The sequence below is a fragment of the Cyanistes caeruleus genome, chromosome 29 (assembly GCF_971803275.1).
Source record: "Cyanistes caeruleus chromosome 29, bCyaCae1.hap1.1, whole genome shotgun sequence".
Classification (NCBI taxonomy): domain Eukaryota; kingdom Metazoa; phylum Chordata; class Aves; order Passeriformes; family Paridae; genus Cyanistes; species Cyanistes caeruleus.
The window spans coordinates 3,047,617-3,057,540 of record NC_141729.1 but is presented as its reverse complement, the minus strand read 5'-3'; the positions used below and the strand labels follow the sequence as shown (position 1 = coordinate 3,057,540).

General features: G+C 44.3%; 1 long non-coding RNA gene across 1 annotated transcript; it reads right to left on the bottom strand.

The window, feature by feature from the left end:
* Positions 1-4,418: 4,418 nt before the first annotated feature.
* LOC147648925 (uncharacterized) lies at positions 4,419-9,677 on the bottom strand. The gene is made up of 2 exons (XR_015279772.1): positions 9,439-9,677; positions 4,419-8,628 (listed from the first exon to the last, which is right to left on the bottom strand). It is a non-coding gene; the product is annotated as an uncharacterized LOC147648925 (long non-coding RNA).
* Positions 9,678-9,924: the final 247 nt, after the last annotated feature.

The window sequence follows — 9,924 nt, the reverse complement described above, 5'->3', positions numbered from 1 at the left end:
ATTTTTAATGTATTTAACCTGCTTTTTGTCAAACTGCTTGGAGAGATAAAACACCCAGAATGGACGGTTTTGCATTCTGAATGCAAAACTAAAAGAAAACAACCCACAAACAAGCAAAAACCCATTAAAGACAGGACAAATTTCTTTTTTTCCTTCTTGTTTTTTTTCTCTGTTTGCTTGGAATTGTTTGGTTTTGTTTTGTTTTGTTTTGTTTTGTTGTGTTTTTTCAGTTTGGTTTGGTTTTACCTTTGGGGTTGGTTTTTTGTTGTTGTTCCGGGGTGGTTTTTCTGGTTTGGTTTTTGTTTGGTTCATTGGGCTTTTTTAGTTTGGTTGTTGTTGTTGGGTTTTGTTTTGGGTTTTTTGAGGATTTTGGGGGGTTTTTTTGCTTTGTTTTTAAGGATTCCAAGGGCCTCAATATGATGACAGTCTGGGATGAACAACTCCAGCACAGTCTGGAGCTTCCACCTGGATCTGATCCAGACTCAGGTACCTGCTGGGTTCCTCCTGACCCCTCTGGAGAAGGAAGAATGATCCATAATCCTTTAATTTGGCCTTTCCTTCATTTAATGACAATTTCCCAAATAAGAATGAGGGAATGAACCTCAATTTTCCTGTGCTTCTCTGCAGCAATATCCCAGTCTCCAAGGCAGCTCTCTGAAGTTCCCAATCTCCCTTTTGTGCTGCTTTTCAAGGAAGAAAAAAAGTGTAAATTCTTCCTGGTGGTGCCTTGGCTTTGTCTTTGATACTGGCTCGGTTTGTGTTGCAAAGAGAATAAAAATTCAGGCTGCTGGGAACCTGAACAAACCCCCACAAGCTTTTTTCCTTGTTTTCTGTTTATACCATCAGCTTTTTGCAAAGTGGAGCAGCACTGGCAGCACCATTGCAGCTCTTCCTTCCCTAAATGCCCCAAATCCTTCAGTTTTCACTTTTATTTAACCAGCAACACCATTTATTGTGTAAATGGGCTCTTGTAGAGCAGAGCACAAACCTGGAAGAGTGGAAATTCCCTCTTTTCCGTGCCAGTCAGGAGGCTGGGATACTTGTACAAGGGGAGCCACTCCTGTATTTATCTCATTTACTGCATTCACATGTGCTAAATGGAATTACAGACATAATTACACACTGTGTCAAAAATAACTGCAGCTAAGCACAGCCACCTCTGCTTCCCCTCTTTTTTTTTGCTCCCGTTAAGGATAGGCACAAAAATTTTGCAAAAATGCAAATGAAGAGCTTATTTATTCCAAATGATCAATTACAGTAATAACTAATACAGAACCAAGTTAAATAATAATTAACTATTATTATTGCTGCTGGGAAAATAATATTTCAAGTAAATCTGGGGAAAAACACTGAACATCAACGTGTGATATTTGTCACAAGCTGTTCAAATTCACACCAGGAATTCCAGTGGGTCACAAACCAAACAGAAATTCCTTCCCAAGGAGGTCACTGGTTCTGAGGTGCCATCCCAAGAGCCGTGATTGCTTTGAGAAGTAAGAAAAGCGTGATAAAAATTCACCTTTGCACCGCTTCCAGACCCTTAGGAAGTCCAGGTTTCCACACATTTTCTCCCCACCCAGGTGTTTTCATTGCTCTGTGTTTGTTTTTTCAGCTTTTTAGACAGCCAAGGGCTGTGTTCCCCCGGCTCCTGCTGGATCCCTGTTGTTACCTTGCCCTGTTTGTCAGGAACAGCAGCAGGAGCTCTGCATTTCCTCCTCCCTGCTGCTCTCTCCTCAAACAGCCAAACAATATCGTAAAAGGCTCCTGTTGCCCAAACACCCCCATTTTTTGCTCTATTTAATTTAACACGATTTCTCCTGTTCCTACAAGTTCCGGCCACTTAACTCCTGTGCTGTTTGCGAGGGCTGGAGCAGGAAGGGGCCAAGTGCCATGGCAGGAATATTCTCTGCTTCCAGCTCAGCACAACACAGTCAGGACTCCACCTGCTGCACCAGCAGCTCCCTGTTTTGGAGGTTTCAGGCTCCTGAGAGAATAAAAGTTTAAAGAGCCAAGTGCCATAAGAACCTGCACATCCCACTGAGACTTGTTTAGGAGCTTTATAAACTTCTCTGCACCTGCAAGCAGTGAAATCTCATTCTCCTTTTTTTTTTATTTTTCCTTCCCTAATCTTTGGATGTAAGTCTCAGTTCAGGGAATTTCACTTAATTTGGTGCCAGTTAGCATCAGTGGTGACAGGCTGATATTGAGAAACAGAGGCACCTGAGGTGCTCTGGGTGTCCCTCAGAGTCCCCTCCCAAGTGCCAAGGGCTCTCACTGAGCTGACCGAGCTTCCTGCCCCGAGTGCTTTCTGATCTCAGAGTGAAACTCAGCCAGGCTGACTCTGTGCCAGGCTTTCAAGTTGAAAGGAGGTGGTGTCAGGAAAATGAATCCACAAGCACCAGAGGTTTATCTCCAGAAAGGAGACAGATGAGTCCTTTTATTTTGTTTGAATAAAGGGAGAGGCCATGGGCCATTCCTCTGGGGTCTCTCCAATTTTTGGAGGCTACAGCCTCCTTTTTATCCCAATTTCCTGGCCCCATGTCCCTGTCTCTTTCCCCACTGCCTGAGGTACTTGAGAGGTACAGACTTCCTGGAGTGCCTGATACCTAAAATTCCCCTCTAATGTAGAACCCTCCCTCTTAAATTCTAATTCTTATGGAATTTATGGTGTTTCCCCATTGTCTCTTTCATCTTTCAATATCCATTTTCATTTACCAGCAAACCTACAGTTTGTTTGTAAAGGCAAATACTTTTTTTCCATTCACCAGTCAGTGGAATCCTTCCCACTGTTTCTTTTACCTCTCAGTGCTGGTTTTAGCTACCAGCAGAGCCACAGTTTGTTTGGAAAGACAAATCCATCGTTCCTCTGGGTGGGAAGAGGTGAGGATGACTCCAGCCTGGCTGCAGCTCAGTTCCAGCAGCAGCTGCAGGGGCTCCATGGCCCCCAGAGAGCCTGAGATAACTTTTTTTAATTCTGTTTATTTTTTCTCTTGATTCTCCTGTGCTTCTTCTGCACTTCTCCTCACTCCTGGATTTCCCAGTCCTGCTTATCACAGTTCTTTGGGTCAGGAAAAAACTCCAAAGCCTGTCAGGATTTTGTTTCTTGTGTTTATTAGGATGTTATCACAAAACTTGGCAGGTCTCTCCAGACTTTCTGCACAAGTTCAATTCACCACAACCTGGCTCATTTCGTTCTGATGGTACAAAATGGCCCTGAACTATGCAGTTCTTTTATCTTTATACTTACTCCTATCCAATTAACAATAGACATGTATATTATTTTTCTTAGTGACCCCATGACCCATCACCTGTGTGCTGCACTGCAGCATTTTCTGTCCAATCACCTATTATTACCCCAAAACTTCTAGAAGAACATGAAGAAGAAAGAGGAAGGAAAAGAAACAACAGTGTAAATCCTCCATCTTGTCTTCTGCTTTCTAAACTATGTTAAACTCTAAACTTTCACTTTTTTCACCCAGTGACTTAAAAACCTCTAATCTACACACTCCCACTTTTCACTTTTCTATCTAACTTCAACAGCTGTTTTCACATATCACCATGAAAACATGCCCATAAATTCCATGTTGTGTGAAATTCAGTGTTCTCCTGGATCTCAGAGCCAGGTACCAGAAACAAGGGCACGCACTCTGTGTCTCAGCCTCCACCTCCTGGCACGGAACCAGCCCAGCCAAACCTCGCCATGCCCTGGGGACAGCTCCCCACGCGCCCACAGAGGCTCCAGAGGTGGCACCACCAGGGGAAGAGCCCAGGGCAGCCACAGTGGGATTAAACCCCATGGGAAGGCAGAGGAGAGCGCTGCAGACAGGCTCGGAGGAACGATGAAAGTTGTGAATGATGAAAGTTCTGAATGATGAAAGTTGTGAATGATGGAAGTTGTGAATGATGAAAGTTCTGATCCTCACCCTGGAGGAGCTCTGGATTCCTGCTCAGGGAGTACATTTTGATAATGAAGCTCCTCAGGGCAGGGATCACCTCTGTCTGCAAGGAGCAGGCAGCAAGAGGAGAGAGTGCAAGGCTGAAATGCTGGGGAGAGGCACAAATGAGCAGGGTTGGAGCCTGTTTCAGCTGGGATAACTCTGACACTTCCATCCCTGTGCTTGGCATGAAAAGGGGAAATTCCTTCTCCTGCCCTCCATCAAATTGAGGTGCCCAGGTTGTTCAGGACAAGGAGGGCTCCACAATGCCTGCCTCAGCTCTGACTTTGATGAAAACACACTTCAGTGCAAGGTTAAAGATTTCCAGTGAAGACAAAGAATTCTGGAATGCAGCTTAGGGAGAGAAGGGGCTCAAAATGGTTTTCTACACCACAAGAAAGCCAATTAAGAGCTTGAAGCAGAGGAGGAGATGATAAAGGTAATGTACTTGACAAAGTTTCCCAGAGATACACGCTGGAGAAATCCATCCAGACCATTTATTCCTCTGTGAGCAACTGGAAAGACTCATTACAGATTCTGCCTTTGTTGCTCTATAGAAATGAGAATGCTAATTGGTTTACTTGAAGTTTAATTGAAAATTAATAGAATTTCACCAGAGATTTGCAGCATAGGACTGGAGTTAAAATGACATTTGATTAAAGTCACACTAAAAACATACTCAAGGACATTCTGAAGACAGCAGCAATGGCATTCCTTTTGGAATGGAAATAAATAATTATCATTAGTAGAAATCGTTGAGAAAATCCACTATTTTTAAGGACCATAGTAACACACAGTGATAATTTAACCATCATCTCTCTGTCCCTTCCTGTGTCTTCAAGGACCCCTCCAAGTGGTCCTGCACTGTCTTTATCCTAAACCCCACAAATATGAATATGCAAGCCTAACAGAATCCTGATCAGGATTATACAGGAAATTCCCAGGGAAATCTTGAACAAATCAATTGGAATAAATAAAATCTTTTATCTGCAAGTGACAGGAACATCGGGAAACAAGAGACACTCAGCTGTTGCTTTCCTCCAAAGAAATGAGGCCAGGCTTTTCCCACTGGCTGGAATATCCACCTTCAAAAAGATTTGGAAAAGAAATAAATATTGAACACTTTCTTAAAGCACCAGTTGCAGTTGCAGAGTTCCACAACAGAATTTTCACAACAAAAGTTTTGGAGGAATGGTTTCCCAACTGCAGACAAAACATCATAAAACACAGGTTTGAACTGAGTGCACCTTCGTGCAAATTAACTGCATCAACTGAGTGTTCATTTGATTGACTGCAATTACATTTCCTTTATCATTACTATGGTAACTGTTTGGCTGGCACTTGATATTTACTTGAAACACGTTATCATTTCAATACTATCACCAAAAGTAGGTCATTAAGCTGCCATCCCCATGAATACATCTGCACACTTCCAAACCCTCCCTGCCTGACTTAATTGCTTTCCTTTCCAGTCAAAGCTAAATCAGCCCTGGAAGAAAATATCTATTGATCTGAAGCACAGGGCCATTGTCCCCAGGACTGGCAGCAGAAAATAAAAGACATTTTCTTAAATTACCAGCTGCAGTTGTATCACTGCAGAGCCTTTGATCAGGTCAAAAGAAAGAGACTAAAGATTTATTGGATATTTAACAGCATGTTTTAACTTGGCCATTTCTGTTAATGACAAAACCAGATTTTGCTGGATGTTTAGTGGGTTTTCTGTGGAAGGAGAGCACTGAGCACCCACATCCTCAAAAGAGCTGGCACCAGGACAAACTGCCCGAGCTGTGCCAATTAAGTCACTAATGACAGTGTCACTCTCCAGGTCAATAATGGCCAGGGCATGCTCCAGAATTTACACCACAGCACAAAAATCTCTTTATAACCCACATTTTAATATTTGAGAATCATTAGCTTTTACTGTGTACAAGTTACCAATGCTTCAAATGACTTGTAATACTTAAACAAATTAAAGGATTCATTTCAACTCATAAAAAGGCCCACACAGGGTTGTTGCACCCCAAGTGTTTACAATGGGTAGTAAGATAATTGTGTTTAAAATCTCTGCTGCCAGTTTCCAACAAAATCACTGCTGTGTATAATTTTTATTATTATGTTTATTACTATTTTTATTCCTTTTCAGCATCACAAAAAGTCTCTGAGATTCTCCATCAGAATAATGGCCTGGATAAAATGGGCCTTGGGTCTGTGTGGTCTCCTTTTGCCACAACTGAATTAAACAAGGGTGGAGTCAGAGAGCTCTGGAACTCTGGGGTCAAACACAAGTTATTACATTAGAGAAGTCCATTTCTTCTCTGAGTTCTCTCCCCACCAGGAGGAATTCCATCCAGACAGGGCCCTGCCTTTTCTCAGGTTCTCAGTCAGGCTCCCAGTGCTGGAGCTTTTGCTCTCTCCAGCAAATCCTTTCCTGGACCTGCAGCCTGGAAAATAAATTTCAGCAGTAAAATTCCTGTCTTGTGTCTAAACCACCAACTGATTTTTTGGCACACGGATGCATCTTCTCTGTCATGTTCTAATGTTAAACAGAGAGATGTGAACCCACTGGAAAACTGAAAATCTCAGTTCTCTCAAGCCTTAGAAGAGGTAAAAACCCTTAAATTATACCAAATCAAGACATCAGAGATTTGTTACGTTTTACAGAATGGAACCCTCATCCCCTGTTGAAAGAGGAGATACCAGAATTTGGAATTGGTCTATCAGCAAGAATTACAGCTGCAGCATTATCTGTATCAGGAAATGTTCCTGTTCCTCCCATCACAAACACCCCCTCCTCCGGTATCTCTCTGCAATTTGGCCTCCCAGAAATGACTTCCCAGAGAAAAATGAATCAGAGAGGTGTGATAGTGCTAAAACAATTCTCCAGAGTTCCCTGATGAAAAATTCCTGAGCATAAATCACTAAGAAGCTCTGCAACCATCTCTCCTCACACGAGAAGGAAGTTCAGAATCCGAGTTCTGCCTCCAGTGTGGCTCTGAGGGATAAACGGGGACCAAAACTGAGCCAAGGTACAGGACAGAGATGGGATTTTAACCTGGATGAGTCCCTCATCAAGTGATGAGTGATAGTGACAACATCCCCAGCATTAATAATAATACTAGTAATAGTAATAATAATAATAGCTCTCTGCCATTTAGGAAGAAATTCCTCCCTGGGGGGGTGGGGAGGGGCTGGGATGGAATTCCCAGAGGAGCTGTGGCTGTCCCTGGATCACTGGGAGTGCCCAAGGCCAGGTTGGACAGGACTTGAAGCCACCAGGGCCAGTGGGAGGTGTCCCTGCCATGGCAGGGGTGGCACTGGGTGGGATTTCAGGTCCCTCCCAACCCAAACCATCCCAGGATTCCCTAAGGAACAGCCTCAGCAGAAGGACAAAACCCCCAGGAAAACTCCTCCAACATTGTCCATTCAGGAAGTAAAACATTTCCAGTTTGTCAGGATCGAAATCCTTGAGCTGCCATGGGAACTCCTCAATGCTCATCAACAAAAAAGGGCAGCAGAAGAATTTCTGAAATGTTCCTCATTAATTCCCCCTAATTTCCCTTATTAGTTTTGATTTTCACACTTGTCCTTTTTCATGCCTTTCATCCAGCACATTTAGAAATGGAAGTCAATACAAGCAAACAGCACAGAATCAGTTCTCTCTCCCTCATTATTTTTCACAGTATTTGAGATTTCACTGTGATTTTCACAGCCCTTGCTGAACTTCAATCTCCCTTCTCCAAACAGCTTTAGGATTTTTTTTTTTTGCCCATTCCCAAAATTATTTTGTTTTGCTCATGCTCTTCCTTTCCCTCAGCTTTTGTTGCAAACCAACTAATCCTTTTCATTTTAAACTCATGTCATTATTAAAGCCTCTTATTTTGCTGTTGGGCTGCATCTGTTCCAGAGCCAGATTCCAGCCTTCTACTCAAGCTTTACACCTCACAGTTTAACTTGTTGGGCATATTTTGGATATAATAAAATTGTTTGGGGTATTTTTATTACTCCCAGCTTGTCCCCTGCACCCTGGTGCCCCAGCTCAGGCAAGGAAGTCCTGAGTAGCCACATTTCATTTCAGAGGCTCAAGGTGAAGGTCAGACAGCAGAGGATCCCACTGCTCTGACCTCCACCAGAGTTCACAAATAATGGGAATCAGTACCAATTATAGCTCTCACACAGCTCAAATCCCCTTTTTTTGGCTGTCCAAGATACATCAGTGGAAGGAAAAGCTCCTGGATGAGCAGTGCTCAATGTTTAACTCAAGCAGCTCCATGACAGTGAGGGCTGGAGTCAAGAACCCAAAATTAGATACAGACACATTTAATTGAGATACATAGACCTGGGTCAGGCAGGAATTCACAGAAAAACATTCATTGGCGCCATAATCACTCCCCCAGTTCAGGGCTTGGCAGCTTGTTCCTCCAGGGAATCCCTGAGTTGAACATTTTCCCTGTAAATATTTCATGAATCCATCCCTGGGAAGTTTCCAGCACCACTTGTACACATGCTGTGACTGAGTGGGGCTGTCCCAGAAGGCAGCTGCTGATCACTGAGTGGAATAACCTGAGCTGAACAGGAATCTCGGATCAAACATCAGGAGCCAGTGTTCAACAGCTGGAAGGCGAGGAGAGGAAGAAAGATGACACCACCTCAGCCTCTGCCAGTTCCACTGCTGTGCTTCATTTTCACTAAGGCCCTGGGGGAAAGAAAAGGTTATTTGCTAGTAATTAGAATATTACTTACTAATCAAGGTCAGGATTCTACATTTCTTCATATTTCTTTCTGTTTCTGTTGAACAAACCTCCATCTTTAGATCATTCCCTGTCAAGCAGAGGAATCAAACCCAGGTTTAGCTCCTGGACAGCCAAAGGGGTTGATGGGGAGCAGGGTCACTGCCACTTCAGGATGCTTTTGTCACATCTCTTCTTCACACATCTCTTCTTCATCAGTGGGCTGTGAGGGCTCAGGGAAGGAGGCTCAGAAGGTTCCTGTTTCTGAAAGGCTTTTCAGAGATGTGACCCTGCACCGGTGTGTGCATCACACACAGGCTCCTGAGCCGGGGGATGGAAGGCTCGGGGGTAAAGATAATTCCCCATGGAAAGGGAGGTCAGGCCTTGGAACAGCCCAGAAAGGTGTGGAGTGCCCATCCTGGAGGTGTCCCAGGAAGGGCTGGAGGTGGCACTTGGAGCTCCGGGCTGGGGACAGGGTGGGTGTCGGACTCCGTGGGCTGGGAGGGCTTTCCCAGCCTCAGTGACACTGAGATTCTGTGACATTTCACTTCCTAAATCAAGAAATGGCTGTTCCCAGCTCTGCCCCTGCCCAGCTGGGGAATCCCAGCCACTGCAGCGCTCACATTCACCCCTTTGACCTCCCCATTCTTCCTCTGTTTAGGGAACAGGAGCCTGTTCCCCCCAGACCCCGCAGAGACAAACCCAGAGCAGCGTCAGGGCTCTGTGCACAGCACAAATCACTGAGGAGCAGTAAAACGGACAGGAGCAGTAATTACACGAGCTAATGGCTGCTCCAGGCTGGGCACTGTGTGTGCATTACTGCAGTCATTCACTCGGGAACATCCGAACAACAACAGCTCCTTCCCAATACGCCCGTGCAAGGTCAAGCAAAAATAAGAGCGTGGCCAGGAGGGAATCTTTGAGATGAGCACTCAGGGACCCATCAGCAATCCAGGCAACACCAAACACTCCGTGGAGAACACAGGGTCCCCAGCTGAGTGTTCAGACAGGAACTGGTCAACCAGGAACATCTGAAACCAATTACTCCTTCCCCAAGCCTTTGTAATGGAATGATTATGCAAGCGGATGGAGAGGGGAGAATTAAATGCGGTGGAGGCAGCGTGGGAGGACAGCAGCTCACTCAGTGATAAGATGTACTCTGTGCTTTTAATAAATAGCAACAAATTGCACATAACCAGTTAAAGTTGAGCGCTGAGGCAAGTGCTTTGCTGAACTGGGTCCAAAAAAACCTATTCTGATCC